Source organism: Crotalus tigris, unplaced genomic scaffold (genome assembly GCF_016545835.1).
Source record: "Crotalus tigris isolate CLP2741 ecotype Arizona unplaced genomic scaffold, ASM1654583v1 scf7180000024349.2157984, whole genome shotgun sequence".
NCBI lineage: Eukaryota > Metazoa > Chordata > Lepidosauria > Squamata > Viperidae > Crotalus > Crotalus tigris.
The window spans coordinates 1,907,063-1,930,874 of NW_024100518.1; positions in this window are offsets into that span (position 1 = coordinate 1,907,063).

Consider the following 23,812-nt stretch of genomic DNA (forward strand, 5'->3'; position numbering starts at 1 on the left):
TGCTCAGACAGGAAACCCTACACCATTTTGGACAAATGGCTGTCCAGTCTCTTCCAGTGTTGGAGCATTTACTGCTTCTGGAGACAGGCTGTTCCACTGATTAATTGTTCTCACTGTCAGGAAGTTTCTCCTTAGTTCTAGGTTGCTTCTCTCCTTGATTAGTTTCCACCCGTTGCTTCTTGTCCTGCCTTCAGGTGCTTTGGAAAATAGCTTAATTCCCTCTTCTTTATGGCAGCCCCTGAGATATTGGAATACTGCTATCATGTCCCCCCTTGTCCTTCTCTTCGTTAAACTAGACATACCCAATTCTAGCAACCGTTCCTTATATGTTTTAGCCTCCAGTCCCCTAATCATTTGCTTTCAAGTAAACTTGCATATGATGTCATTATTTCTATTTGGTATTTGCGCATTAGCAGAAAAGCAGCCATGTCATTTCAAAGCATACAATGGAGCAAAATCAAAGCCTTATATTGTATTTGTTTCTGAGAGGTTGGATTGTTTGGCCAATATGACCAGAACTATCTAAATCCTATTATTTTCAATTTGATCACATACTTTTTCTGCAAATGGCTCAGTCCCAAAGAATCACAATTGGATAGCAGTGATATTGTAGAGAGAGTGAATGAGGAAACACAAAATCAGAACTTTTTTTTTTCCATCATGGGAGCAATGTCATCATCATCATCATCATCATCATCATCCTAAGAAAGAAATCGCCTGTACCTTCAGAATGATGGAGAAAACCAAGGAGAGTGCATCAGTAAAATGGCTTATGGTAAGATCTTGAAGGCTGTAGTTTTAGTTATATTTATGTTTATATTGTTTAATGGCTTTTAAAAGTTTTGTTTTTTCATTGTTCTGTTTCATTGATGCTGCCTAGTTTCACATTCGTGAAGTAGGCTGTTATATAGATTTAATAACAAACAAATCAGAATCTGCCTGCCAAAGGTGCACTTCTGGAGACTATCTGGTGGGTGTCCACATCCACAACAAGTGAAATGGGTGGAAATAGGAAGGCTTTCTTTGCAGGAATTCTCCATCTATGGAAAGTCCTCTCACCAAATATAACAACCACATCCTCATTCTTAGTATCTTTATGCATCTGAGACTCATGGAAGCTTGCATTTTTTTTAACAAAATGCCATAGAAAAGGTGCTACCATATTCTTGATTTTTGGCTCTCTTAAACTTGAGTCAAGAGTGAAAGAATTGCCTGAACTGAGATAAATCTGGCTACTTGGGTATCAGGAAACTATTGTGCTTATGTTTATGTGGAGTTTAGGTGGTACTACTATCATTATTAATATATAGCCTTGATATATATTGATTTGTCATTAAAATTTTATTTACAACAATAAAACAAATGTTCTATCATCATTTATTGCAGGTATTCCTAAACTGTGCTGTAAACCATTTAGAATTCTCATGATTGAAGTGGCAGAGAAAAATTTGTATCAATGAAGGATAATTTGTATAATGAATAACTAAAAATTGAAATACAACAGAAGAGGGAAAATAATGAGCCCATGAAGACTAATCATTAATTGCATTTAGAATACTTAAATTTAATGTAATGGAAATTAAACTTCTGTCTTTATACCATTCATTTCTGGAAGGTGTCTTACTGCTCAAAGACTGGGGATAGTCCCCAAATTTGGGGTATTCCTATCTTATAACCAGAAAGGAAAGATTTTCAGCACTAAAGCAGGTTGGAGACTATAGAAAACCTTCTCCTTTAACCATAAAAATGGAAGTTCACAATAACTTATCACCTCTTCGAGTATTACTTCTGGAGATCAAAGTTATGTCTAACAGATTAATTCAAACTTGGTGACTTTAACCAGTATGCTGGCTGGAGAAGCTTTGGAGTTGAAGTCCACACTGTCTTAAGGGTGTCAAATTTGAAAAACTCTGATGAACTGAGAAGCACATTTTTTTCTCCTTCCAAACAATCAGAAATACATACAGTGAGAACAGTTAGCAATTTAACTCCCCCACCATGTAGCATAAAACCATAATTACAACCTCAAAAATTATATTATAAAGAGCCATTGTGTAGATTAGCTATATTTGACAATAATTATAATGCTATATTATATTCTGAGGAAGATTGTAATGCAGTTGATTTCTCTTATGACAGAAGTGGAAAAACAGCTTTATTTCTCTTAATTTAGTTTCCTTTTCCTCTTTGTGGTTTGAGCTTGAGTGCTTAGAGTTTGTGGTCACTAACATAATAAGATAACTATAGTTATATTTCAACAATGCTTTTAACATTTATTATGCATATTAGAAAACCATTTTTATACTAGTAAAATTATGTCTTCTCTATATTTGATGTTGTAATATAGCCAGTGTGCTGTTTCTGGAAGTTACAAAGCCAACATATCTGAAGGACACCAGACTGCAGAAAGCAACTTCTAATTAGCTCCGCATCTGACCATAACCAAGGGCATGAATTATATTCCTGAAAGTCTCAACTATCAAGCAATAATGGCTTATGGTAAATGCTGATCTCCAGGTTCAATCTGTTACAGCGGGGAAACTTTCTTTTTTTAAGCAATAATTTTAATTAATTTTATTAACTGACTTAATAACAATATTTTTAATAAATTTATTAAATATTATTGCCAGAGTTAAAAACTAATACAAACTATAAAAGGTAGACAAATAAAAGAAAAAAGGTGCAGAAAAAGAAATAAAAAGAATATAGTAAAGAAATACACACATATATATAGTACAAATGAAAATGTGACCACCAGGAGAATATAGAAATAAAAACATGCTTTACTAAAAGCTGCCGAGCTTTTGTTTGGGAACTCCAAACATCAGGAGGGCTAAGAAGCCACTAAACAATGATGACTTAAATGGGTTTGGCTGACATCTGCACCCGGCTCCTGGACCGCATCACCAGTCCCGGCCGGTCAATTTGTGTTCCAGGTGTTTCTTTGTTACTCTCCTTGCATTTCCTTCTATTGTTCTTCCGGATCATTCTTTCCACCACCCTATTGCTGACACTCATCTCCTCCAAGACCCCTTTATTCTTCTTTCCTCCCATAATATTAACTCTCATCCCATTCCCCTTTTTATTGTCCACCCCGGGGGCGTCGAATTCTCCTCTGTCAGTATTACAACCCTCTCTGGGATCACAGCCACACCCCCGCGTTTCTCTCGGCCTCTGCTCCACATCCTCTCTTCTCACCCCCCCACCATTGTAAGTGACATTCATATGGGCGCTATACGTTTGGGCATCCATGCGCTCCTCCCTCGCCCTGGTGTTCTCCATGTTGGCCGCTTTCCACCATTCCATCTGTTTGCTACATGATCAGGTGTTTACTCCGCCTCTTTCTCCATCCTCCCCCCTCCATGTCACACGCTCTTTGCCATTACCGCTGTGAACGGCATCTAAGTAGGCACTATGCATCCGAATCCCCATGCTCTGGATCCCTGCACTCCCACTCCCCCCTCTTATATCCATTTTTGGGACAGTTTTGGAATATTCGTCCCGGGGGTCTGAGTCGTTGGTGGGGTCGCATTTTTATTTGTACTATAAACATGCCCAGGAGTCGTATTTTTATGGAAATTTTTCAACATACATGTATATATATATATATATATATGTATATATATATGAGACTTCCTGTCTTCATCACAAGTATAAACAATTTTAGTAACACTTTCTCTTAAAATGCAAAATTATCTCTTCTTCTTATATCCCATGTTTTACCTATAAACAAACTATAAAGCATAATCATTTCAGTCCTAGTGCCAGTAAAATCCTTCAAGAGTTACCATATAGCAACATAACCTTGATCAAATAAACCAGCTTTATATTCCTTCTTTTGATTTCTAATAATTTTAATCTTTAATTCATTAGAACTTGATTTCTTTTTATTTTTTATTTGCTCCTTCTCACAAGATTCTTCAAAACTCTTCAACAAGCCTCTTTTTAAATCCAATATAGGAAAATTATCCAGTCATTTTCCTTGATTTCTTATTTGTATATACCTTTTAATTATTAAAACTTCAGCTGAATCCTTTTGTATGTCCAGTGTAACATCTGTGCTATGTAATTCTTGTAGACTGTCATTTGTAAATCCACTTTCCACTCAGTTTCAATTTTATCAGCTAAAACCTGATCCTCTTTTATAACATCTTTTAGATACAATGTCTTCATAGAGGCATATAACACTATTACAATTAACTTCTGAATCCTCTGTTCAAAAATATCTTCAGTATGTCCATTGTTAGAATATTTTGCTTCGTTCTTCAATCGTAGGTCAATTTTATATGTTTTTTCTCTTTTAATTGTAATTCTTTAGTTTCTTCTAGTAGTTCCAATTTTTTAAATTTTATCTAGCATCCTAGAATTCGAGAGAATGACTTGCCCAGGGTCACCCAGCTGGCTTGGTATCAAGGGAAGGCTTAGAACTCACAGTCCCTAGGCTTTAGTCTCGTGTCTTAACCGCTATACCAAACTACATGCATACATTCAATATAGAGATATTTCAAAAATTGTGAAAGAACATACCTCCGAGACTTGGATCACTTATTGCAGGGATGTCAAACTGTCAACCTGTGGGCCGGAGGTGTCATGCCGAAACCGTGCCCATCCCAGTTCTGGCAAGGGGGAAAAAGTCGCGATACATTGCGGCATGTCACGTGACGTTGCACGTTTGACATCCCTGACTTATGTTTCAATAGGAACTGTAGCATGAGAGTTCAATGTAATATTTTCCATGCCAGGAAGGCCTTGGAGGGCTAGGGGACAGCAAAACAGAAACCCTTACCCTTGAATTGTTCAAAGGTTATTATATGACTATCAATTCAGTTTTATGCATTGTGTTTTGAAACTATTGTTTGGAAAAATGGTGAAATGATGTAGCAATTGATTTTCTTTAAAACCCTTTCTCTTACATACACAGGGAAAGATGGGAAGTTCAAGAAAAGAAAAGAAAAAATCATTTTGTTTTAGTTTTAAATGTGGCTGCTGGGTTTCAAACCAGAAACCTTCCATCTACAAGGCAAAAATAATAGCCATTATTCTATAATGGCATTTATGAAAAGATAGCCTTTGAAGTATTACAGTCTGTAATAAGGACTGACTGTATTGAGGGTTATTCCGGCCTCTGCAAAATAGTCAGTGAACTGTCGGAGTGAGCCTGCAACTAACTGAAGCATATACCTGAAACAGACAGGAGCACTTGAGGCAACAACATTGAAAAGTGTACTTTGAAAGTGGAGCAAAAAAACACACCCTGAATCCCACCACACTTTGCTGACGTGTGGTGGGATTGATAGAAAGTGATGTCTGTTTCTGCCCTCCAGAAATGGCTGACTGCACATTTTAGCAATCCAGCAAGTGGGCAGTCCAGATAAGCATGAAAAAAATTAAGCTAATTCTAGATGCATTTGTGTTTTATGTTAGCCAGGGAATCCTGAAGACTGATTATAAACTAACAACAACAAGGAGGCCTAAAACCAATTTTCCAAATCCCTATCATTTATCAGAAGTACAAAATCATCTCAATCCATGTATATGAATTGTATATTCATATAGGAATATATGAATAAATATACTTTTTCTTCCCCAATAGACTCCCAGGGAGATGGAGCATATGAACTACATAAAAATATCCGGAGTAAAAAAGGAGTTGAAAATATCATTGGCATCTATGTAAGGCAAGAATATATACACAATGCATTTTATGCTCAGATGTTAATTTTATTTTTTTGAAATAAATAGATTCAATCAGATTTTCAGTTTTCCCCTCAACGCAATAGCAGACTAGAATTTTTCTGAGGATCATAAAAAATCATGTCCCATTTAGATGAGTTGAACCTATTATTTTGATGTGTGCAATTGGTTTGTTTCTATGGAACCAGTATAGAATGAAAAATGCCAAAACTGGTAATGCTCTTTCTCCCCGTTTTCCTTTAATACTTCACAATTCTTATTGACCTGAAGGAAATATAAATGCCTCTTCAACCTTATATACGGCTCAACCTAAATGACTCCAGTGATTTGTTGTTTTAGGATCACAATGAAGCACGACCATTTGCCAAACTCTCACTGCAGTTAAATATAACCTCATTAATTTACATACATTAATAGCTCCTGGGACCATCATGCCTTTAAGCTTCACTTGTCATATTTTTTAGTATGTGAGATTTCTCAGCCAACCATTATTAAGTTCAAAATATATGAGGTTTTTTTTTATCTACAGGTAATTAATTTTCAATAACAGTCTATGCCTAGCTTGCATAATCAGAATGAAGCAGGGGATCAGATTCCCTGAAATAGAAAGGCATTAAACAAAGGACGCTCAGAAAATCTTGAATGTCCTTCCCACCTACTTTTATGTTTGATATAAAATATCACCTATGCCAGCAGTTCTTATATATACAAACTGCCTCATTCATTATATTGGAGCTACAGATCTATGCTTGCAACAGAATGGTGATATGGTTATGTTGCCCCCACTGAAATCACTAGATTGATGCACATGGTTAATGTAAAAAAAAAAGATTAATCTAAATTCTGAAAGTGCATCAGAATTCCCAGGCCTCCTATGCTATAAAATAAAGCATACTTAAATAGCAATTTGATGATTTATTCTTCATAAATCTGTCTAAGCAGTTAAAAATATAATTCCTCTGTCAATTTAATCACATGTGGATGAAGAAAGTAACCCCTTATAAGATATATTTTCCCCATATAGATAATAAGAAGATGGAATGCAGTTCCTTAAAGTAACACTTGAGAAACTGATTAGATGGTCCTTCACAGTTCTTCTCAACATCTATATGAAAATTAGATATATTGCAGTCTGTTCCTATTATGAATTTAAATTATCTTATTTTTTTAATGTACCATGTAATAACATGAAATCAATCCTGTGAAAATCTGGTCAAAAAGTTATATTGTTGGCATTTGGTTTAAATGTCAGATTAGACATTAATTAACCTTCATATATTTCAGATATAATGAGCATCGTCCATAAAGTCACCCTAATCATGCAACCAGGATAAGGACTGGATATCAAGAAAGACAAAAAAAGTTCTCTGAAGTTCTAAGAAGCACAAGCCCCGTTCTGAATCTGCAGCTCATGAAAACATATTTTTTAATAAAATTTATAAAATTAAAAACATGCTACCAGACTTCCCATTTTTCTCCCACCATAGTATAACATGGCTTTCCTCCTATAATGTCTCCCAAATAGCTAAAAACACAACATCAAATGGATCCAGAGATACATTAAGGATTATCCTGGTTCAGTGAGCAGGTTGATACAAGATTACAGCCAGACAAGAGCAAATCTTGTGAGTCTTAATATCTAACAACCCTGCTTGAGAGAATTGATTAATCTCTTGAGAAAGTAACTTGCAAGTATTGACCCCACCACACTCTGTTCCATGGTGGAACATTCCAAAAATAAGACAAAATGTTTATCATGAATGTCACCTTGGGCCCTACACAGCAACAACATTAACAAAGTAGTTAATGTAGATAGCACTTAGGCTTATATATCACTTCACAATGCTTTACAGCCCTCTCTAAGTGGTTTAGACAGTCAGCATATTGCCCCCAACAATCTGGGTCCTCATTTCACTTATCTTGGAAGGATGGAAGGTTGAGTCAACCTTGACCCAGTGAGACTCAAACTGCCAAACTGATGGCAGTTGGGGGTTAGCAGAAGTAGCCTGGAGTACTGCATTCTAACCACTGTGCCACTATGGCCCTTAGATCAGAATAGTTCATAAAATGGATAGACAAAAATAATCAACAGGACAATAAAATGCATTTAAGCATTTAAGAGACTACAATAACGATGAGGGACTTAGTGAACCAATAGAGTATGTTATTCCCAGACCTCAAGGAATATGAACATTGTTGTGTCCTGAGCCTACAAGAGCTGAAAGCAGGCTCAGAATGTTGCAATTGGTCCCGGGCATTCCCAAAGCTGCCCGGGACCAGACAGAGCGACGCCAGCCTTGTGCACATGTGCAAGGTGCGAAAATGCTAAATGGTTAACACTGCCTGGGTTTTTGGCCCTATAAAAGGCCTGCATGCCTTTTGCTGTTTTGCTTGGTTGTAGGAAAAAGAAAATAAAGTGTTTGTTAATTGTCACCATGTGTCTTCATCAATTGCACATGAACCAAGAATATAACACTGGGGATGACGATGGGATCCTCTGCAAGCAATAAAAAAAAAAATTAAGGACTCACCTAGGAAGTCCTGACGAGGGGAAAGACGGCATCTGCATCAGCATCTCAGCCTACCAGTTCAGCATCACTGGGGGTGAGCTCAGCAAAAGGACCCTTTCCCAAACATCAGCTTGCAGAGGAGGCGATTGGTGAAGGTCGTAAACTTTATGATGTCAAAGATTGGCTGCTTGACTGATTTTGATGTCTCCCACCCAGAGAGATGGAATTCCTACATAGCACGGGTGGAGAACTACTTTAGAGTAAATCAGATAAGAGAAGATAGCCTGAAGGCAGCAACTCTTTTGTGTGCCTGCGGACAAGAAGCTTTTGATATCGCAGAAAATCTGGTGGCCCCTGCACTTCTGGAGTCAGTAACATATGCTGACTTGAAAAAGATGTTGAAGGAACACTAACAGCTGAAGTTATCCATCATTGCTTGGAGGCATGTGTGCGAGCAGAGAGACCAGAGGCCAGGTGAATCTGCTGCGGACTTTATTGCTGCCTTAAGGCAAGCGGCCAGGCCTTGTGAGTTCAAGGATCTGGAAGAGAGGCTGCGAGATTGCTTTGTATGTGGCTTAAGAAGCAGAGACTTACAACAGAAAACTTTTGCAAAAGAAAATGTCTCCTTCCAAGACGCATTACAAGAGGTGGCAGCTGAGGAAGCAGCAGGCGGGGCTGTGAAGGCTTAGCGGCTCACCAGAAACCCTCCAGCCACAGCTACCATCCATCAAGAGGACGCTCGAGAAGAATCAGAAGCGGATCCTGAAGAGGAAGTGACAGACTTCACCAGCCAGCTGAGAGGAGGCTGAAGGGACGTCCAGACAAGGCCCCAGCATCTCTTCAGTGCTTCGGGTGTGGAGGACGCCACAAGCGAGATGACTGCAGGTTCTGCTCCAGCATTTGCAGGGCGTGTGGCAGGCAAGGCCACATCGCCTCCATCTGTTTGGGTCACCAGAAGGTCCAACCTCAGGAAGAATTGCTTCAGAAAGGTACCAGGGTCCCCAGCCAACACAGGGTGGGCTTCTGTGCATCACGCAGGAGTATTCTAAGGACAGGAACAAACAAGCCCCTTAAGAAGAAACTTTGCATTAACGTGAGGTTGCAAGGGGTTCCCTTATTGATGGAGTTGGACACAGGGTCCGCTCTCTGAATTATTTCAATTAACACCTTCAAAAGGATTTGCAGCAGCAGTGGCCTTCGAGTTAAACTCAGGCCATCAAATGTAATATTCACTGATTTTCAGTGAAGGGGGAGGCCACACTCAAGGTTCAGCGTAAGGATTTTGAAGGTTTCCTGGATGTGGTGGTAGTTGGGGGTGAACGTACGAGTCTTATTGGATCGATTGGTTCGAGGTTCTGGGAATCCAAGTAACTGGCCTGCACAACTTGCAAACGTTGGGCCTTGCAGAAGTTTGCAAGGAATTTGCAGATGTGTTTAGTTCAGAGCTAGGATCCTACAATGGGCCTCCCATTGCACTATGGTTAGACCCAACCATCATGCCCATCAGGGTCAAGCCTAGGAGGGTACCTTTTGCCCTCAAGGGTAAGATAGTTGCTGAGCTGGACAAATTGCTCCAGCAGGGCATTTTAGAACCTGTCAATTCTAGTCCATGGGAAATCCCCATAGTAATCCCTCTAAAGCAGTGGTTCTCAACCTTTTTAATGCCACGACCCCCAACCGGTCGTAAATCGAGGACTACTCAACCGGTCGTAAGTCGAGGACTACTCAACTGGTGCAGCACCGTTTGCAGAATGGGACTTTTGGCGGGCTCAGCAGGGCAGAGACAGCCTGGACAATTCCTATTGGCTTTTGAAAGCCAATAGAATTAGACTCTATTCAAGAGAGTCTATTCTATTGGCTTTCAAAAGCCAATAGAATAAAAGGGAGTAGCACAGCTAAGGAAAATGGGGGGAAAAATGGCGGACTGCGTTGTTTGGCGACCCCCGTGAAATGGTCGTTCGACCCCAAATGGGATCCTGACCCACAGGTTGAGAACCACTGCTCTAAAGACTAATGGGGAAATCTGTATATGTGCAGACTATAAGTGCACACTAAATAAAGCGTTGCAACAGCATGCTTATCCAGTGCCTGGATAAGATTGATGCTGAGCTGGACAAATTGCTCCAGCAGGGCATTCTAGAACCTATAGATTCAAATCCATGGGAAACCCCCATAGTAACGCCTCTAAAGGCTAATGGGGACATACGTATATGTGCAGACTACAAGTGCACACTGAATAAGGTGCTTGCAACAGCACACTTATCCAGTGCCTGTGGTAAGTCACATTCTGGCCTCCCTCAAGGGGGGGGCGCATTTTTGCGAAACTTGACCTGGCACAGGCTTATCAACAGCTACCTGTTGATGAGGCATCTGCAGAGGCCCAGACTATTGTAACTCACAGGGGGGCCTTCAAGGTCAAAAGACTGCAATTTGGGGTAAATGTACCTCCTGGCATATTCCAAATGTCATGGAGAGCACACTTCGAGGTATTCCTGGGGTCTGTCCCTACTTTGATGACGTCCTCATTGCTGGGGAATCATCTCAAAATTTAGCAGAAAGGCTAAGGGCTGTCTTGCTTTGTTTTCAAAAAGCAGGCCTTAAATTAAAGCAGGATAAGTGCAAGATAGGAGTCACTTCCACTGACTTCTTGGGTTTCAGGACTGATGCCCAAGGCATTCACCCTGCTGAATCCAAACTGCAAGCTATTCAGCAGGCCCCAAGCCTCAAGTCCAAGAGTGAACTGCAAGCCTTCTTGGGGCTCTTAAATTTTTACCATGCATTTCTCCCATATAAGGCTGCAGTGGCAGAGCCATTACACAGGCTCTTAGACAAGCAGGCTCCATGGCAGTGGACCAAATCCATGGCAGGAGTTTCAATGAGGTTAAGGCCTTGCTCACTTCAAATGCTGTTTTAGCACATTTCTATGAGCAATTGCCTGTTTGGGGAGCAGTACTTAACCATCTGAGGGCTGATGAGACACAAGTCCCTGTGGCCTATTATTCAAGGACTCTATCATCTGCAGAGCGGAATTACGCTCAGATTGACAGAGAAGCCTTGGCCATAGTGGCTGGCATAAAGAAATTCCATGATTTCTTATATGGCTGCCACTTCACAGTCTATACAGACCATAAGCCTCTGCTGGGTTTGTTTACCAGTAACAAACAAACACCACATATCATTTCTCCTCATATGCTGAGATGGTCCATTTTCCTGTCAGCATATGACTACACTCTAGTTCACAAACCTGGAAAAGAGATGGGTCGTGCAGATGGCCTAAGCAGATTACCTCTGAAACTGGTAGAGGCAGACCTGCTATCAATATTCTTTCCATTCAGGAGTTGCCTGAATCTCCCCTAAACACTAAGTACGTGGCTGCAGAAACTGCCACTGATCACAGGCTTACATGCATGCTGACCTGGGTGTTGTTAGGATGGCCTGACAAGTGCCCAGATACTGAGTTCCAAAGCACAAGAAGCATGAGTTTTCCACTTTCAAGGGTTGCCTGTTATGGGGTAGCAGGGTAGCAATCCCAGCCTCATTGAGGTCTAGAGTCTTGCTCTCTCTGCATGAGGGACATCCTTGTATAGTCAGGATGAAAGCGCTTGCGCGCAGCCATCTGTGGTGGCCTGGGATCGATAAAGCCATCGAGACTCAGGTGCACGGGTGCCAACTGTGCCAACAGTCACAGCCTGAAATGCCTCAGGCACCAGTACATAGGTGGGACAAAACGCAAATCCCATGGTCAAGGGTGCATATAGATTATGCTGGGCCCTTTCAAGGGCAATTCTTCCTGATCGTTGTTGACAGTCATTCCAAATGGCTAGAGGTTGTTTCTGTTTCCTCCACTACTACTGCCAGGACCATCCAGGTGTTGAGAGGAATTTTTGCATCGCATGGGCTTCCAGATGTCCTGGTTTCAGATAATGGCCCTCAATTTACCTCTTTTGAGTTCCAGGCTTTTCTTCAGGCCAACTTGATCCGGCATGTGACTTCTGCTCCCTTCCACCCATCCTCCAACGGACTGGCAGAGAGAATGGCACACACTACCAAAGATGCTCTCAAGAAACTGACTTACGGTAACTGGCATCACAGGTTAGCAGATTTTCTTCTTGCACACCGCACCACACCATGCACAGCCACGGGGAAGAGCCCTGCAGAACTCTGCTGGGGTCGCCGCCTCATTACCAAACTGGACAGAGTGCACCCAGACCGGGTGGCTTCACAGGTGTCACAACCGCAGGCACCTAGGAGACTGCAGGTGGGTGATCCAGGTTGGGCTAGGAACTATGGGCCTGGACATCTTTGGGTCACAGCTGTGGTCTGCAAGGTATCTGGGCCGTTGTCATATGATGTTGCCTTGGATGAAGGCCGCATTCTTCGCAGACACATAGACCAACTGCATTGGAGCCTGGACTGCCACCCTTCTGCTCCTGCCTCTACTCTGGGGGGGGGGAGGAGGACTATAATATGCATTCTGGGTCACAGTTTCTTAGGCCTAACAGGCCCTCACTAGCGGCTGAGGCTGTTTGGGGGTCATCCCAAGATTCCACAAGTGCTCCAAACAGGAATTCACAGGATAGGGGGTCATCCCACACATCCATTATTACTCCAGACAGGGAGTCACACCGGGGGTATCCACACTATTGAAACATGTCAGATAGTGCTCCAGACAGGGAGACAGACCGGGGATATCCACATAAATCACACACAGCTATAGAAAGGGAATTCCATCAGGGGCACGCTCATAATTCAGCAATTGCTCCCAAAAGGAAGTCAGTAGCAAGGGGGTTTGCCATGGAGACTCCTGACTCTGGCACACCTCTAGCATGTGCTTGGGGGCTACGGAGTACTGAGGCACTTCCGCCACTCAGGCCTCTCCATCTGCTGGACTTGGGCTCGAGGGACAGTGTTCCCAAGAGGAGTCCATTGTGGACTCGGGGACTTTCACCCTCCCGAGGAATACTGGTTTGGACTCAGAGGGTCCAGCCAGTCAGCAGCTGGGTGGGTCAACCGGGTATTTGGGGCATTAAAGCTCTGGCCTGCCTAGCCTGATAGGTGAGCAGGTAGGACAGGCAATATCACCGGCCCTTAGAAGGTCGCAACGGGCCAAGCATCCACCTAAATATCTAGTGTTATGGTTCCGGCTAATGAAACATTTCAAAGAACTTCCAGGCATTATTTTCCTAAAAGTCTTTTATTGTTACAAAATGTCAGCACAGGCACAACGGAGGAATGCTAGGATCTAAGTTCTCTTCTTCTGAGCAGTTAAATTATCAGCATGTTTCCTCCCTAAATTAACCATCATATATCACATTATCCAATTAGTGTGAAGGTCAAAGGTTTTCTTCCTCTTTCTTTCCCGGGCTTTACCCCCCCCCTTCTGCTCTGTATTAACCCCATAAATACCAGACAGTTCTGCATATTGTCAAAAGCAAGAATATACAATATTTGCAACATTGACATCTAGCAGATTTTGTGAGGTTGCTGTCAACCTCGCTATGAGGTCCCTGAATGAGGAAATCAACATTTAAGTAAAAGTATCACATGCTATTTTGATTTGGGTATATTTTAATTGAGTTAACAATTATTTTTGAAAGAGGTTTGCATGCATGCAGACCCAAGCATTTCCGCCCTCCTTGCATTTGGATAATGCATCTGTATATCACTCTCCCTGCATTGCACAATGCACCTGTGCATAAGCTAGGTGTGTTTCATCTAGGGGGGAGGGATGTTGTGTCCTGAGCCTGCAAGAGCTGAAAGCAGGCTCAGAATATTGCAATTGGTCCAGGGCATTCCAAAAGCTGCCCGGGACCAGACAAAGCAGTGCCAGCCTTGAGTGCATGCGCAAGGCATGAAAATGCTAAATTTCTATTGGTTAACACTGCCTGGATTTCTGGTCCTATAAAAGGCCTGCGTGCCTTTTGCTGTTTTGCTTGGTTGTAGGAGAAAGAGAATAAAGTGTTTGTTAATTGTCACCATGTGTCTTCATCAAATGCACACGAACCAAGAATATAACGAACATTTTGAACCTGATAGCTGGAAAATTAATTACCCTTCTTCTAGTTTTTTAGATAACTTAAATTTCCTTCCAACATACGTAGAATTAATGTGATTTTCTTTAGCTCTTCTAATCAAGTTAGGAAATATAAAACTTTTTTAAGGCGATATGCCTATAACAGAGTATATTTTAAGCTTATTAGAATTTTCTGTTGCCTTTTTGTGAATAGTCTTATTGCCAATCATTAACAAAGTCTAAAATTTATCATCAGCATGAGATGCCAAAACATTTTAAATGATAAAAAAGTGATAAATTATATGTCTGATTATTCTCTCAAAATCTCTTTTTCTAACTTTCACATAGTTTCTCTTACATCTCCCTATGCAGATATATAACTGCACCATCTGAGGAGGGGATTTACTCATGCAAGGGCTTCCACTGATGACATTAAAGTACATGCAAGTGGGGGGGGGGGATAATTCCTACAAGTATCAGTAAGGCTAATCAAACCAAAATCTAAAGGACAAATCAAGCAGTCTGGAAATGAGGATTAGAAATAATTTGATGTGGCAGATGCAGGGAATGTATGTTTGAATCTTTTAAAAACATTATCTGGGCACACGTACAAATTCAGAAGGCATCATAGGTTTGTTTCAGAATGGAAGAATAAGAAGCAGCTATATCTGGCAGACAAAAACTCACCAATCTGGTAGCTAAATCAGATGAAAGATTTCATCCTATTACAATAGCATTGGCAACAGAATGCGCTCTTTCATCTCACTTGGAAAAGAAACTTTGGGGATGGAGGGCAAATTGTATGAAATTAAAAACCTTCCTCTGACTTCTTGACCTCAGTAACTCCTGCCCGGGTGACTGTCTAATTCTAAATGATGGTAGGTAAATTCTGTCTGAAGAACATTCTGAACTCTGTTATGTTATAGGCTATTTTGTCACATGGATATCAATAGGTGACCAATTGAAAAGAATACTGGCCATGGGAAATTCCTCTCCCATCAGATTGTAATTTCAGGGGCAAATCCACCCACTCTCACCTTCAAAGAACAGAACAGTGTTGGTTCCTGATTTTGAATGTATGAATGAGTGGAGCCTGCATCTAAGATGTATCAGCAGAGGCATCTGCCAAAGTTCCTATTCTAGTTGATGCTGGAGGGAAAAGGGAAAAGAAAGGCTGTGATTGTATTTCAGATTACATCTATCAGTGAGTCAGGGGATAGTGTTACTGGTGATTCAACTCTGGTCCAATACAAAATGTAGTCCCTATTAAATATAAGCTCCAAGCCAGGACATGAACACTGAAGAATTTAAAATCATGAGAATAATGATCTCTTTTCAGAAGTCTTCTGCCATCATTGAAGAGGTGGCTTGGTTTGGAACTACTGAGACCCTCTGAACCAAATTATGTGAATAGACAATGCTTCGCTCTATTTTTCTGACTCAAGCAAGCATGCATGATTTAAAACATAAGTCAACTGTGTCTTATATGGAAACCTTCCTCTGAATAAAAGAAAGAAAAGGTAATTTCCAACAGGCCTAGAGTCTGAAAGCTGCTTTTTTATTTCCAGGATTTATTAATCTTGAAGTTCCCTCCTCCCTTTCCATCACTTAAACCATAAAGCGATGACAGCTCAGTGACAGCAGTGCCTCCTCATTGGTGACCTTAAAAACCAGCTACAAATAATGAAGCAGCCGGTACCAGATAACGCCACACAAATCTCTGCAGGAAGGCCTTTATGGACATAGGTATTAGTGCATCAAGGTCAATTGCCAATCCTGTGAAAGTCCAGGTTGTATTAATATATTTGTTCCTCCCAGCTCCTTTCTTAGAGTGTGTGTTCACAGACTCCACTGCAATAAAATACATTAAATCTTTATTTCAAAAACATATTTATGAATTTATTTATTTGGAAAATATGGAATTTCCATCCATGAGAAAATTGAAAGTCCTCATGACCTTAATGATCTGAGTGGTGATATATTTGCTGATTGTGTTTTTCACTTGTCTCAATTTTGATCTCTCCTTAGGCGACAATATATAATCTCCAGGTGATTTTGTAAGGTGGTTGTTTGATACTGCCTTGCTTTGAGTTTGGCTCCTTAGTTTTGATTCCATCTTTCCTAGCTGCCTTGACTCCTCATGAATTCAATACTAGCTTGTTTACTCCTATGGAAGTTGTTAATTATTTGTTCCTTGCAGTTTTGAGACACATTCTTTGTGCCTTCAGGGCTGAATTAAATTTAAATATCTATAAAAGTATTGTTTTCTTTTATCCCACTGATGTGATGGTTAAGGTAAACTGTGATCAATGGCTACATGTTGAGAATGAAAACTCCTATCTGGAGCAGATCTTGGTTGCACCTGGAAGTCATATGATTTTTCCCATCCTTACTTTTCTGCTGAGCTTAGACTCTTAGTTCATCATATATGTAATCTAGGCTATATTTTATCTATGTGAAGGCAAATTTTTATACTCTGTTCCATGTCTTTTTTTCATTCTTTCTGTATCTTTTCTATTACTTGCACTTCTATAATATCCTTGGGCTTTTATATTTTCTTTTTCTTCTAATGTACTGGCAGTTGACCATGCTGGAAGTGATTGCCTTCCAGTCAGTGGTGGGATTCATCTAGTTCACACCAGTTTGGCAGACCCGGTAGCTATTTTTTTGTTGCCCAGGCCCAGAATGGACTTCCAGAAGTGGCATCCACACAGAGAATCAGTTGTTCACATATTTGAATCCCACCACTGCTTCCAGTGTTCTCTTTGGTTTAACATGTTCTATTCATTAGAAGGAAGGGGTCCATTTTCTGAATTAATCATATACAAGAATTATTATGGATCATAGCACAGTCAGCCAGATGTTCAGACTGGATTTGGCATTTTGTCTACCTATCGAGTCCTTACCCAGGACCTGGGATAGGCAGATGTGGATGTTTGATGGTGTTACAGGTATCGTCGCAGGATGGAAGCAGTTCCTAATAAGGCCGCCTTTTGCAATTGACTAATAGCGAATTTGTCAATGCCAATGGTGTTCAAGTGGTGCTCCAGTTGTTTTGGGATTGCACCCAAGGAGCCTATGACTATTGGTACTACCCTTGCTTGCTTTTGCCACAGTCTTTCTATTTCTATTTGTAGGTCTTTGTATTTTGTTATCTTCTCCAGTTCTTTCTCTTCTATTCTGCTGTCTCCAGGCACTGCCACGTCCACTATCCAGACTTTTTTGTCTTTCTTATCGACAATTGTTAAGTCTGGGGTGTTATGTTGCAGGTGCTTGTCTGTTTGAATTCTGAAGTCCCAGAGCAGTTTAATTTTATCATTTTCTATGACTTTCTCTATTTTATGATCCCACCAGTTTTTGCTTACAGGCAAATGATATTTTTTGCAGATCTTCCAATGCACCATTGTTGCTACTTTGTCATGCCGCTGCTTGTAATCAGTCTGTGCAATCTTCTTGCAACAGCTTACCAAGTGGTCCACTGTTTCTTCAGCTTCTTTGCATAGGCGGCACTTACTGTCTGTTGCTGTCTTCTCAATTTTGACTTTGTATGCATTTGTCCTTAAGGCTTGGTCTTGTGCAGCCAGAATTAGTCCCTCGGTCTCTTTCTTCAATTTTCCTGCTCTTAGCCATTGCCAGGTTTTATTATTATCTGCTTTCCCAGCTATTTTTTTCATGTATTGGCCATGTAGTGCTTTGTCTTCCCATGCCTCTATTCTGTTCTTCATTTGGTCTTTCTTGTAGGCCAGTTTGGTCTCTCCAGTAGTTAGTAAGCCTTCCTGATATACTAATTTCAGTGCATCTTCATCATTGTTCTTCAGATATTCTTCCAAAGCCATTTTTTCTTCTTCAACCATCTGATGTACTTGTAGCATTCCACGCCCACCTATTTGCCTTGGTAGATAAAGTCTATCAATGTCACTGCGTGGATGAAGGGCATGATTCATTGTCATTATTTTTCTGGTCTGCCTATCCATTGCTTTTAGTTCTGCTTGAGTCCAGTCCACTATTCCAGCTGTGTACCTAATGACTGGGATTGCCCAGGTGTTGATTGCCTTTATGGTATTTCCTCCATTGAGTTTGGACTTTAAGATCTTCTTCACTCTCTTGATGTATTCACCTCTAATCTTTTTCTTGACTTCAGTGTGCTTGATGTTGTCAGCTTGAAGGATACCCAAGTATTTGTAGTACTCTTCCTCATCCAGACTCTTAATGTTATTTTCGTGGGGCATCTTGATTCCTTCAGTTTTCACTATTTTTCCTTGTTTGATAGTAAGTGTGGCACATTTGTCCAAGCCAAACTCCATTACAATATCTTGGCTATATATACGGACAGTGTTGAGCAGCGATTCTATTTCAGATGATGTTTTTCCATACAGCTTCAGATCATCCATGTAAAGGAGGTGGGATAGTCTAGCAGATGTTTTTGATGTTTGATAGCCATGTCCTGAGTTATTCAGTATTGTTGACAGAGGAAACAGTGCAATAACAAATAGTAATGGTGATAATGAATCTCCTTGAAATATTCCTCTCTTGATATTAACCTCTCCCAGCTTCTCACCATTGATCTGCAACTGTGTCTTCCATTGTGCCATCGATCTTTGCACAAATTTTCTGATGTTTCTACTGACTCCTGTTATTTCTAGGCACTTTATTATCCAATCATGTGGCAGAGAGTCAAATGCCTTTTTGTAGTCAATCCATGCCACATTCAGGTTGGTCTTCCTTCTCTTGCAGTTTTCCAAGATCATTTTGTCTATTAGGAGTTGATCTTTTGTTCCTCTGCTATTGGGGCGGTTTCCTTTCTGCTCAGGTGGAAAGAGATTGTTTTCAACTAGATGCTGTTGTACTGCATCAGCTACCACACCAGTTAGTAATTTGAAAGTTGTTGGTAAGCAGGTAATTGGCCTGTAGTTACCTGGTGTTGCCCCTTTTGCTGGATTTTTCATTATTAGGTAGGTTTTCCCAGTTGTTAGCCACTTTTCAATTTCTCCTCCTTGTAGTATATTGTTGAACTGCTTGGCAATGAGTGGGTGTATAACAGTTAGATGTTTCAACCAAAACCCATGCAGTTCATCTTCACCTGGTGCTGACCAATTTTTGATTTTCTTTGCTCTTTTTTCTACCATTTTTGTTGTTATTACTAGTTCTTTCATTTCAACTTCTGTTTTATTTGCATCCACCTCTTTTAACCAAGCCGCATCCTTGTTGTATTTCTTTGGGTTATCCCATATCTGCTTCCAGAACTGCACTGTTTCTTCCTTGTCAGGTACTGACTGATTCCTTGCAGTTTCTCCATTGATGGATTGGTAGAAACGTTTCTGATTGGATTGAAATTGGAGGTTCTGCCTATAGTTTGCAATTCGAGCTTCATATCTACTGATTTTCCTGGCTATAGCTGTTATTTGTTGCTTTATTATTTCCAGTGCTTCCTTGATCTTCCTTGTTTCTAAGTGGTATTTCTTGATTAGGTATTCTTTGGTCTTCTTGTTCTTCAGCTTCTTTTCTTTCATCTGTTCTAGCTTGCTTGCATGTGATCTTAACTTGCTGATCTTATTTTCTAGTCTAACCTTCCATTTTTCTGGTGCACTGTTTGTTTGTTTTTCTTCTTTGTTGATTTTGCATCCCAGGTATTCAGTTATAACTGCAGCTGTGCTGTACATTAGTTGGTTTGTTTCTTGCAGTGAATTGGTGCTTATACTTGATATTGCAGTATTTGCATCTTTTAATGCTTGTGCTAGCTGTTTCTTTGGAACAAGCTTCAATGCAGGTAGCCTTATTCTGTTGTTTTTGTGCTGTTCTAGATGCTCAGTTATTCTTTGTTTCAATTCTTTTATTTCTTTAGTTAGAGGGTTTTGTTCTTCCTGAGGTAGAGGTGCCTGGTTTCCAAATGAGAACAGTTGTATATTTCTGCTAGATTCCTTCACTGCCAACTCCCCCTGGTTAGCCTCTACATTCTGAATTACTTCTGGTAAGGCTTTGATTTCTTTGCCCTGGGTAAACCTTTGCAGTTCGTCCAATTCTGTTTCTGTGAATATTTTGTTTCGTGTTATAAATCGGCGTTGATCTGCTAGTCTCTGTTCTGTTATTTCTGATTCTGGATGTTGTTCTTTCCAGAACTGGTGCATTCGTTTTAGATATCCTCTTCTTGTTGGACTTGATCTGTAGTAACAGATCATTATTTCTTTGTTTTCCATCACTGTGTATCTGCGACGGGTAAACACCTTTTCTTCCAGTAGTTCTGCAGCTGCTGGCCCTGGTTGCTCAGCCAACAGTCCTGAGTCCTGTAACCCATTTTTCACCAGATATCCAGGAACTCCAATATCTAGTGCGGACCTTGTTAACCCGGGCGACGTCCGAGCCGGTATGGCATTCTGCAATTTACGTCTCACCATATTTTGTATGGGAGAGACACTCTTTGTCTGATTCCTCTGATGAGACCTGTCCAGTATGGTTGAACCTCTGGCATAGCTCTCATCTTCCTCAGAGTACACAAGCCCCACAACCACGTCAAGGTAGTGCCTCACTGGGGCACTATTATTATTATTATTATTATTATTATTATTATTATTACTAATTCAAAATGTAACATTCTAACTTCATCACAAATAAGGCCACAACATGGTCATGCATAACGTAAAGCTGGGGATGAGGCTGTAACTCAGATACCATAAGTCTTTGTTATTTTACTTTTTATTTTTCATCAATAACAGGTTTAATAAAATGACATGTACTGTTAATTTGTTTTTATTTGGCTCCTTAGTTTTGATTCCATCTTTCCTAGCTGCCTTGACTCCTCATGAATTCAATACTAGCTTGTTTACTCCTATGGAAGTTGTTAATTATTTGTTCCTTGCAGTTTTGAGACACATTCTTTGTGCCTTCAGGGCTGAATTAAATTTAAATATCTATAAAAGTATTGTTTTCTTTTATCCCACTGATGTGATGGTTAAGGTAAACTGTGATCAATGGCTACATGTTGAGAATGAAAACTCCTATCTGGAGCAGATCTTGGTTGCACCTGGAAGTCATGTCATTTTTCCCATCCTTACTTTTCTACTGAGCTTAAACTCTTAGTTCATCATATATGTAATCTATCATAATTCAGCAAAAGTAAATACGTTTTTAATAGTATTAATAGTATTAATAGTATTAATCAGTTTTAATAAAAATCAGCTGTGCTATTTATTTGTATTTATATGTATCTTGTTAACATTATCAGCATTCAGCAAAAGTACACAACATTGCCTCTAATTAACAAGCTGGACTTTTTGACCAAGACCACAGCTGATGGGAAAGTAATAAGTAAGATTAAAAAAAAAAATTCAAATCCATCTGGAACCTTAGTCATTTATAATTTTCCAAAATCAAAGTTCTAATCACCTTTTTATGTTTATCCCCCATCCCAATTGTTTTTGATTTCTTAAACTTGTATTTAAAACTTCTTTTGCTAAGGATTTTGGAAGAAACTCAGTTGGTGCTGTAAAAAGTTTCAATCCTAGATAAGATAAGATAACCTTTATTGTCATTTTTATACTGTGGGCACAATGGCACACATCAAAAATTAAATTTAGTTGCCCGCTCTCAAAGTGAAACATATACATGACACACACCTAAACATACTATGAACAACAAATGTATAGACCCACATCCCTTCATATACATATGTTCCTAATGGTTGAAAAGTAGTTAACAAATAGTTTGGGAAAGTGATTAGAAAGGACTGTAAGCAAATCCAATGTCATTTTGAAGGTTTGAACAAAATGGCTATTCATCCTCTCCCAGAGCTCTAAATCCCCCAGACACCATTGTTGTCTAGTTTCCTCGTGAGGAGCAACTGTTTGGGGCATGTATGGGCAATCTTAAGTCCTTTTCTTGTCTGGAGAGGAATTACAAAGAGCCAGTCTACTCACTGGCACTTCATTTCATCACAGACATCAGTTCTAACTTTTCATAGAGCCGTCTTTGGGTTTGCCATTTCTTACGCAGGAATAGTCTTAATGATCAGTACTGAAAAAAGCAAAGCAGATATGAAAAATGGAATTGCTAAAATATTTCTTTCACTTGGCTCTTTGTCAGACATAGTTAGCAAAAAAAGGGGATTTTATTTTCTGCAAGCAATTTTTTTTTCCCCTGGACGAAGCTTCCAATCCTAGCTTAAAGATCAAAGCTAAATTTAATCCTCAACATCTTTGGTCTAAAAAGATGATTTGTCATTTAAATAAAGCTGTTTCTTTTATTATACAAATGAACTTCACAACAAATCTGTCAGTTCAGCCAATGCTATTCTTCTCTTGTACAGACATAAGACTTAAAGCTATAATCCAAAATACACTGGAGTAAGTCTACGGAATACAGTGGAAGTTATTACTGAGGGAACATCAATGAGATCAGAGAGGGTATAAAGCTAGCCAGTCTGAATTAGGAGCTTCCTAGATGACAGCTCCTCATCCCTTTGATGATGCAAAGCAGATTCAGGCATGCAGGTAACAAATGAATTTAAACTTCTTTGTAAACTGAGTCCTGCAAAATGCTGGTACAGCTCAGACAAAGCAGCAATCAGTTCCAGAACCAAACTACTTTTGATTTAATTTTGCTTCAATTGAATTATAATTAACTTAATTAAACATAATTGCTAGCATTGCTCTGAATGTATTTCATTCCTTCCTTCCACTATTATATTAAAATAGTCTGATGGCAATTCTTGATAGGACCTGGGAGTTGCATGTGGTTTTAGGGCCTCAGGCTGTGCATGCTTGATGTAACACTTGCTGGATTAGCAATTGCATGTATTAAATTGATCCCTCTCCAACTCATCAGGCGGAGCTTCTCATGTGAATGAACATTTCTACCCACAATATAGCCATACATAAACATTTTTTCACAGTTGAGCCCCAATTTAACTGAGACATAGAATACTATTTGAATTTGGATAAATTAAATAAAAATCGGTCCCTTTCTGATAGGACTAATCTTTGTGCCTGACCCTGTTAAGTAAGTGCCAGGTATTCTAGCCTTAGCCTTCGCCCTGGGACTATGATGCACCATTTCTATGTTTCCCACAGTGCCTGAAAGCACCAATTTTATATTTTGTATTGGTGGGCTCATGCACCTCATTGCTAAGAAATGGCTGAAAGCCCAGTACTAAATGATGAGGACTAGAAAAAAAATTTTTTCCAAGAGCTTAGTCAAACTTGCTGTCTGATTTACTCTTATGCTCCTACAACTTGGAAATTAATATTTTTTCTCACCTTTAATCAAAAAGTAAGCTTCCTTATAATAGCTTCCTTCCTTCCTTCCTTCCTTCCTTCCTTCCTTCCTTCCTTCCTTCCTTCCTTCCTTCCTTCCTTCCTTCCTTCCTTTCCTTCCTGCCTTCCTGCCTTCCTTCCTGCCTAACCTAACCTAACCTAACCTAATCTAACCTAACCTAATCTAATCAAATACTGGAAAAGACAATTTTGTCATACCACCTCCTTTCACAGTGTGCTGTCATGTTTTTTTAAATGTGTATTTTCTGACAGGATGAACTCCTGTTCAATCAATTCTCTCTTCCAATAAATGTTCCTTAAAATCTGTTATATTGGAATGTGCTGGAAGA